The sequence below is a fragment of the Taudactylus pleione genome, unplaced genomic scaffold (assembly GCF_031769625.1).
Source record: "Taudactylus pleione unplaced genomic scaffold, aTauple2 ptg000040l, whole genome shotgun sequence".
Taxonomy (NCBI): domain Eukaryota; kingdom Metazoa; phylum Chordata; class Amphibia; order Anura; family Myobatrachidae; genus Taudactylus; species Taudactylus pleione.
In genome coordinates this window covers 13,650,430-13,660,057 of record NW_028284442.1, presented here as the reverse complement: position 1 = coordinate 13,660,057, position 9,628 = coordinate 13,650,430, and positions in this window count along the sequence as shown.

Here is a 9,628-nt window from a genome sequence, read left to right as displayed (position 1 = left end):
AAAAAAATTATGTTTAAAAATTACATAATGTACTTATGGTAAACCATTTCCACTCATTTAACCCACTAAATGTACACCTACATGTATAAGAAATGTAATCCAATACACAAAATCATTATCTATAATGTCCCCCATATATACTGTATCGAAATGTTTTAATATTAAAAACACATTTGTGGTGCTATTGTTTTAAAATATTATGCTATAACACACATTAGAAAGAAAAGAAACAACATTTTTGGAAAACTGTTTAGTTAACCACAAAATTGTAACAAAACAACAAATAAATATTTTAGTATTTTGTTGTACAATACACATTACTAAGAGGATGAACTGCCTCTGCTCCTCCTTGAACCTTTAGGTAACCCCCGAGTACGGGCTCTATGCTTTGGGGAGTGACTGTGGTTGGGGTTTGTGGGCTTGTGACAAGGGAGCTACTTGTGTAGATGGTGGGTGCCTCTCTAAGGGCCATTTGGGCTAGCAGCTCCCTTTGCAGGGACACAAAGGCCTGTGTCTGCTCACGGACAGCCACTGTGTGCTCTTGGGTGGCCTGTGTTAGCTCCTGCAGCCGCATGTCAATGTTGTTGGCCATACAGATGCATGTCACCTGGGGAATTGTTTTGATCCGCCTCCTAAAGTGACGCAAAATGCTGCCCACCTGTTCCGGCTGATGGGCCATAAATGTTAGCTGATGTTGGCGGAAACTGTGTAGGGATGATGCAAGCTCCTCCACACTTGCCACATGAGACTGTGGGGTGGGTGGTGGTGGTTGTGGCTGCTGTCATGGGTGGTGCCGGGACTATGGGAGTGAGTATTCTCCTCCTCCTCACTGTCCTGCCCTCAGTCCCCTCCAGCTGCAGCTCCTCCATGCTGCCCTCCTCCTCACTTTCTAGCTGCTGAACCGCAAACTCCTCCTCCTCCTCCTCAAACCTTTACTGTCTCTTAGAAGCCATTGCTGCAACAAACACCACACTATCTCTGTCTCTAACCAAATACACCTCTCCACTCCTTCCAAAAATGCCTCACTACCTATCAGAGGACAAAATTATGATTTCCTAATGATCTATACACCCTAAATGTCGCTATTTAGCATTGTAAGTCGCACAAGAAATAAATACTTTCCAGACTTTGATTGTGGTTCCAAAGCACAAAAAGATATTATTCATCAAAAAGCATATAGTTACACGCTGTGACCTAAATACAATTAGCGCAAACAAATTATACAATCACAAGGTACAGTCGAATACATACGCATGCGCTCTAGATCCAGATTCCCGGCATCAACTATGAAACCTCCGTTAACAGCAAAGAAAGATGACTAACTACCAGATCCAGGGTGCTTGCATATAAACCCTTGCAGAGATAGGAAATACAATAGAACAAGTTGGCATAATCCCATTGGTTCTTCTTCCTGGTTCTTCTGTTATGATACAGTTCATAGGTCAGTTTGTATTGTAATAGTTCAGCCTCCAACAGTTCTTTGTGTCCGTTTTCCCACCAAAGAACAAGTCTAAACTGGCTACACTAATGAGTACATTTCAATGCCAAACTCTCTATGATCCATAATTTGCAGACGCATGTTGCGATTTCCTCGCCGATGGAACCGGGAGTCTGCAAATTAACAGTGTGTAACGCTGGGAGGTGGTTTTCTGGAAGCTGAGGCCAGAGGCTGCGGGAGGAAACGGAGGCGAGGGGCCTGAATGCACAACCTCCGCATCCACGGGTCTTGGTCGTTGGCGAGACCTAGTCAAAGGCGCGGAATCTAACCCACGAGATGGTGTTCACCAGTGACCCCACCAATCGGGATATGGGCTTGAGCTGCACCTCGTAAGCAGGTCACGGTCCTTTGACTAGGTGACCAAAGCCTGCAGGCTGATGAGATGAATGATATAGCTGCACACAGGCTGAGGTGGTAAAGCACTGGTGAGATGGACGATATAGCTGTACACAGGAATAGATCACTGGAAGCAAGGGAACCTGGAACGAGAGACCACTAGTAACACTAGCAGCGACAATGGTTGTTCAGGCAACTACCTGATACACAGGAGCCGGAAATATACCCCTGGAAGCCCACTGATTGGTCCACAGCGTCAGCTGACCGGCCAGACTGTCAGGGGAGGAAAAGCAGTCAGAGCAGGAAGTGTCATGGTGGCGCCCATGACAGGGACTCCGATCCCTGTGCACCAGGCCGCCCGGGACACAGCATCAGGGAGATTGCTCAGCATCTCCCACATCGCCGCACGAGCCACCCGACTGCCCGGGAAGTCAGAGGAAGTCGGCGGGACGGTAAGGGACGGCCGATCCCCGGCTGAACTCTGACACAGTGGTTTAGAATAGCACCAAACACTGTCTGCTTATCATGTACTAAACCTGAGATCTTAAATACAGTCACTTTATTACATAGTTAATAATGAATAAAACCTTGAATATTAACCTTAATGCTAGGGAACCTTTCTATGTAAGTGTGCAATGTGTAAGTGTAAGAATATTAAGAAAAGACGCTAGTTAGCATTGTGCGTCTACGTGTTTGTGGAGTACACCGTGGTACGTGTTTTGCAGGATTGTTCATATTATATGTTTTAGTAAATGTATGTATTTACATAATGAGGACTTTTAACATTGTTCTATTGCGTGGGAATCGCATGACGCTAAATAATAACATCGCCGTATGTACTGATATTGTGTGATATTCGCTAAAATGGTGTTAGGCGGCCGTTCATAAAATGGCGTCTTGTTGCCATTCGCAAAATGACATCGTGCAGATTTTCATTTTAACAGATTCTGTCTCAGCCAATTAACCGGCTTCGACAAAATGGCGGATATGGGGTTTATATAGGGTGTGTGAGGTAGACATCATGAGACTTTTGGGGGTCAATGGGTCTTTGTTTAGAACTCTCAAACTCACAAAATGAAACTCACATTCCGGTTGGTCAAAAAACCTGCATGCTTCCGGGTGTTCTTGCGAGAACTCGCATGGCAGTATGGTTTTTGCTAGAAAACTCACACCCCATTACATCATGCAATTTGCGGAAAAACACGCCAAAAAAAAGGTGCGAGAATAGGCGAGTTTAAATGTGCAAAATCTCTCACTCTATTACATCTTGCCCAAGAGGCCATTTCGTTTTTTGTGGGAATATTAATATGTTACTAGACCCATACTGGACAGGCCCAGATATAGTGGCCCCCCACTAAGGAACTTTAACTCTACAGCCATTAGATATTTTGGGGCTGATACTGGGAGAAAAGCAAAACAAAGCACTTTGGCCAAAACCATGTTACACTACTAGTAGGGCAGATGTAAAATGTGCAGAGTGATTTAGGTTTGAGAGGAGTGTGTCCAAACTCAAATTTAAATTGCTGTTTAAAAATAAAGCTGTCCAGCATTTGTGGGCTACATGCAATAGCAGTCTGTATTTACTCTGCATGGAAAAAGAAATATTTGCTCCCCTTGTATTGCAGCATGGTTTGTCCAGGTTCAAATTTACTTGTGCTTTTTGCTTTGCTCCCAACTCAGAATCAGCCCCTTTATCTCTATACTTCAGGAACACTCTTTGTTCAAATCCTGGTGGTTGGTTATTGGTGACACAGGATAGTTCATGTATAGCTACATTCCTTACAAGGTACAGTATAGTCTTGATTTTATTTCTCTGAAAGCGATGCCAAACTCTCCAGCTGAGTCCTATGGGCTGATGTTATTCACTTTTCTCGGACCAACCATGCAGCAATCTGATTCACAAAGGCTTCCTTCCAGGGATGTGCGGTGAGGTCAATGGATGGGGAGGCACTGGCTAGTATCAGAGTCAGATTTACACACACATATATGAACCTTCCCCACTTGCACAGATCTCCCCCACACACACAGATACCACGTAGCGCAGATCCCCCTCACACATATATGCCACTAGCACAGATCCCCATAGCACAAAAGATTTACCCCCACACACACAGATCTCCCCCTAGCAGTGGACCCTCCTCACATTTTTCTCCTTTATGTGTTTCCTCTGTCTTCATATGCCAATTTCCTTCCCTCTTCAGTGCTGCTGCTGAGCTCCAATGCCTGAGTACAACCTGGACTGGACACCTGATCGTCCGAGGTGTCCATCAGAGCTCAAGGCATGCCCCCTCACAGTGAGGCATGCCTCCATTAGCTCTTTTTCTCTGTGTTTTATTGGCTGCTTTGTGGCCCAGCACCCAGCTCCAGGCAGTGTCTGAGCTATCAGAGGTGAGGCTGAGCTCTTACTGCCTCATCTCTCATCTCTTCCTGTATTTCCAGGGAGTGCTGCAATTTTGGTGAGTTTTGCCTAAAAAAACAAATCTGACAGGGAGTATGACAGGAGAGGCTCTGTCTCCCTTGCCTACCCTGATTGCACTTCCCTGCTTTCTTCAGTCCCTTCTAGACACTTCACATGAAAATTTCATAATACTCTGTAGCTCTGCCTTTTGGTTTGTTCTGATTTTACAATAATTCTGAGTATTTCCCAATTAGTTATACTTATGAAGTTCTTCTTCCGGTTGTTTGGAAGACACATAATCTAAGTAATCATTAAAGGGAAGCTGATCAGTATCACATTGCCAAACTGCAAAGACTATAAAACAGCTGAACCCAAGATTTATGACAATGCTGACATCCTTCTTTCCAGGAGACTCCAGTAACATCATGCTCTTAATGCTATAGACAAGATACAGAATGCATTCTGATCCTTCTATAGCTCCCCTATAATGTCCCACCTTCTATAGCTCCCTCTATAATGTCCTACCTGTGCTCTCCCTAAACTTCCCCAGATGCGATCAAACATCTCAAGACTCCATTTACAGAAGAAGAGACTATGGGCCTGATTCAGACTTGGGAATAGAGTGAGATCTCTCTCTCAACTTATCATCTTGGTGAAACCATGCTGCACTGCAAGTGGGGCAGATTTAAAATGTGCAGAGAGATTTATTCCCAACTCTGAATCAGGCCCTATGGCCATGATTAATGCTATAAAATCTGGATCCTCTCTGCCCTATACTATAGGACATTTTTGCAGCATCCTTTTCATTAGCATCACAGAACTATTTAACCCCATACATAAATGGTTCAGCCACTAAAACTGCTACTATATCTATTATACATAAGGAAAGAAGGGATCACTCATTGTGTGGAAGCTACAGGGCATTCTCCTTCCTGAATGTTGACCTTAAAATCTTTTCCAAGTTCTTGGTTAATAAACTTAATATTTCTCTACCTAAACTGAATCCTGGCACGTTACTAGAATACATACATGGCACTCATCAAAAATAGTGTTCTATCACCCCTCATTTTTGCTCTTACCATTGAGTCACTGGCAGCTAGATTCCGACAGAACCCGTATATCTCGCAATTAAGATCGGTCATGGCAAACACAAACTCACCTTATACGCTGATGAAATTCTCTTGTCTGTCACAAGACTCTTATCTGCACTCAGGGCCTGATTCACTACCGTACACAACTGCGATTATGCACTCAATTGACCGATTGTTTCGCACTGCGCATGCGTATGCATCGCAGAACGTGTGCGAAACCCAGCCGCTGCAATGGGGAATGCAGGACTAGGCAGACCTATAGAAGAGTGATTGACAGGATGCACCATTTGTGAGTGGTGACGAGGGGGGGGGTCGGGGAAACGCAGGCGTGCCAGTGTGTTCTCACGCCATTGCAGGGGCATGCATAAATAAGCCACTGCGATACCATACGCAGTGTGAGGTCTCATAGCGTGTGTGGTGTAAGGTCACAGCTTGTGCAAGTGTACGTGAAGCTGCGATGGTACTCAAATGTATCGATGGTTTTGCTGTTCTGCTAAGTATTACGTATGTGTGCAATATAAAGTGGGCGTCCTTATGTAGTGCTGAGTTTGCATTGCGATCGCAATGGATTAACATGCTATCACAGTTGAACTGCGTGCATAAGCAAAATTTGGATCCATAATGAATCAGGCCCTCAGTACCCACTCTATCTTTAAAATAAGACAAGAGACCTTGGACTTTTTATTCTACGCCTTTACCAAGAAACTACTCGTGCCAACTTTCACTTTCAATGGCACTGAGCTAAAATCAAATGCCGCACTATAAATATGTCAACAGAAGTTTTGCCTCTGTTTTCCAAGCAAGCTATCCTCCTTTTTCTGCTGTCAAATCAAACCTAGCCAGGGGTGTCAAATTACTGATCTCTTGATTTGGTAGAGTTACCACAAGTTAGATAAATATATTGCCTACCTGTTCCAAGCTTTCATGATTACTACATATGTCTCCCAAAACCTTCAAAACTCTCCAAGAATAGTCTTCAGAATTCATCAGGTCTAATTAAAGACGTATAGCAGATGTAGCGAAAGCTGCTTACATTGTAACAGAGACACTAGGTTGTGACTTTAATCCAGGGCCGGTGCAAGCTTTCTCGGCACCTTCGGCAAAACTGCAGCCTACTAAGCCACCACCCACCACCAGCATCATCTTAGTTCCATAGCCGCCGTCTGCAGTGGCGTATCTATAATGGGTGCAGTGTGTGCAGGGCACACGGGCCCCCCGGGTCCAGGGGGGTCCTGCACCGCACACACTGCACCCATATTATTTTAGACTTACCTGTCCGTGGTCCCACGTCAGGTGTCTGCGCTGATCAGAACCACCACGGCCATTTTCCAGCGTTCTGCACATGCGCAGTAGACTCCGGGCACACTCTAGTGCCCGGAGTTTACTAAGGCTCCGGTGGCTGGCTAGTCACATCAGTCGGCTGCCGGCCACCGGGGAGAGAGGAGGGGGCCCAGCACAGGGAGTGCACACGGGCCCCCTCCTCTCTTAAGACGCCCCTGGCCTTCTGCATTTAGTACAACAAGAATGTCTCTCCCAGACACATACTTAATATTATGATGGGCAGACTCTGTGGCGCCCCCCATATCCTGGTGCCCCTAGGCAGCTGCCTAAAGCTGCCTAATGGTAGAGCCAGCCCTGCTTTAATCACACAGGAATTGGTATACTACACATCCAAATTCACAGATGAAGCACAATGAAACCTGCTCATATCAGAGCCCTCTTGTACACAGATTCAGAGCCGGACGCTCTTTGTGAGCGCTCGCTCTGAATCAGGGAGGCCTTTTTTTTTTTTTTGCCCAGCCTCCTGGCTGCTCTATAAGCTGTGGGTGACCACCTACAGCTTTAGTGGGTGGCCAGGTGATGGTCACGACCATAGGACTTGCGGCGAGACCCTTGTGGCAGGGTCTCGTTCCCGCAAGCCCCAGTGAGCTTCCTGCCCTAATAGAGCAGGAAGCTCACTACTGACATCACGAGTGATGTCAGTAGGGCCGCCCACAAATGGCAGGCGTTCCTTCTGGAACGCCTCCATTTGTCCAGCCACCCCCCCTCCCCGCCTACAAAACGGGGCGAGCTGTCGATCAACATTGACAGCCGCCCCGTTTGTAGCAAACCCCGGAGCGAGTGAATTTCTCACTCGCTATGGGGCTTGCGCTCGCGCGCGGTGTTTGCGCAGTGCCCCACCATCAACCCGCGCACGAGCGCATAGCGCTCTCGAGCGGGTTTGCATCAGACCCTCAGAACCTAATATAGATACGTACATAAACCCGATGTTTACGTACATCTCTGATGTTTTTAGATCTGCGCATGCGCAGAAGGGCTGCAATGTTGCTCGCAGTGCCCGAAATGCAGCAGCAAGATTACATGCTGCTGGCATTTGGGGGCAGTGACAGGGTGGCAAAGACAGCGTCCCGGAAAAGACTAGAATGTCGGCACCATTTTCTAGGCGTGCAGAAGCCAGTGGCTTTGTCCTTGGATGCAGCCTCACTGGCTTCAGCAGCATGAATTTCCAGACCATCCTGAGTAATCTAAGGGTTACTCAGATAACTGATGTTCACGCAGATGATCAGATGCTGCAACCTCAGGCGCAGCAGAAGATCAGAGAGGCCGAAATGAGACGTCTATTTACACAAAATGCCTCCTGTGACATTAGCATATTATCACACAGCCACTCAGTGGCACACGCAGGGGGAGTCTGAGTACCCAGAAACCCCCCTTCCCCTGACTGACCATATTTGTTTTCTAGAGATGGAGACAGCACTGTCTCCGTCTCTGCACTGGCCGCGGCTCCACAGACAAAGAGCTCTGATTGGCAGAGCTCTCTGCAAAGGACACAGGTGCAGTAGGCAGGTGGCGCTGCTGTGTGCCACAGTCCCTGCTGGGCTGTGATTAACTGGCTGTGAGGGGACGTGTTGGTGCGGTGGCAGTAAGGGTGGGGCAGCCGTGTGGCTCCCGGCCACTGCTCCCGATGTTTCCCGTCATGCTGTGCGGGTGCTCCCGGGCCTTGAAGGCTGCACCTCTCATCACTGTGGCCGTCGTCCTGGTGCAGGTGCTCCGAGCCTGGCTCAGCTCCAAGTTTTACGTATTTAGCCGGGAAAAGATAGCCAGGTTGGAGATGCTACAAATGCCGAGCAGCAGCAGCTCCGCTCTCATGGGCTCCGGCGGTGACCCTCCTCCTCTTCCCTCCTCAGCCCTAGGTAAGTATACTGTTTGTGTGTGTGTGTGTATATATGTATGAATGTATGCTGTTTGTAAGTATACTTGTGTGTGTGTGTATGACTGTATGTATGCATGTATGCTGTGTGTAAGTATGCTTGTGTGTGTAAGTAAGTATGCTTATGTGCGTGTGTCTGTGTGTATGCTGTGCGCATGCTTATAAGTTGAGTGTGTATGTATGCTATTTGTGTGTAATGCTGTGTATTTAAACTAGGGGTGTGCACCGGCCACTTTTCGTGTTTAGTGTTTTGGTTTTGGATCTGGATCTTTCTTCGTGTTTTGGATCTGGATTGGTTTTGCCAAAACCACCCTTCCGTGTTTTGGGTTCTGGGTTTTGTGTTTTGGATCTGTATTTTTTTTTAAAAAAGCATAAAAACAGCTAAAATCACAGAATTTGTAGGTTTTTCTGCTCCTATGCTATTATTAACCTCAATAACCTTAATTTCCACTCATTTCCAGTGTATTCTGAACACCTCACAATATTGTTTTTATGGCCAAAAGGTTGCACCGAGGTAGCTGGATGACTATGCTAAGCGACACGAGTGGGCGGCACAAACACGTGGCCCATCTAGGAGTGACACTGCAGTGGCAGACAGGATGGCAGTTTGAAAAACTTGGCCCCAAACAGTACATAATGCAAAGAAAAAAAAGAGGTGCAAGATGGAATTGTCCTTGGGCCCTCCCACCCACCCTTATGGTTGTATAAATAGGACATGCACACTTTAACAAACCAATAATTTCAGAGCCAGGGTCTGCCACATGACTGTGGCTGAAATGATTGGTTCGTTTGGGCCCCCACAAAACAAGCTGGCAATTAATGTGTCCCTGCACAAACTGGCTCTAAGGAGGCAAGATGTCGTCCTCATCCTCCTCATCCACCGATTCCTTGGATAAAACAGAAAAAAGGGATTTAGGTGTCCTTGGACTGCTTACGGTCTTAGCCAAAGTTTCTGAACTTGACAGTAACTTTTTATGAACGCACTGCAGGTGCCGTATAAGGGAGGATGTTCCTAGGTGGTTAACGTCCCTATCCCTACTTATTTCACCTTTACATATGGTACATATGGCAAGACAGTTGTTGTCCGGATTTGG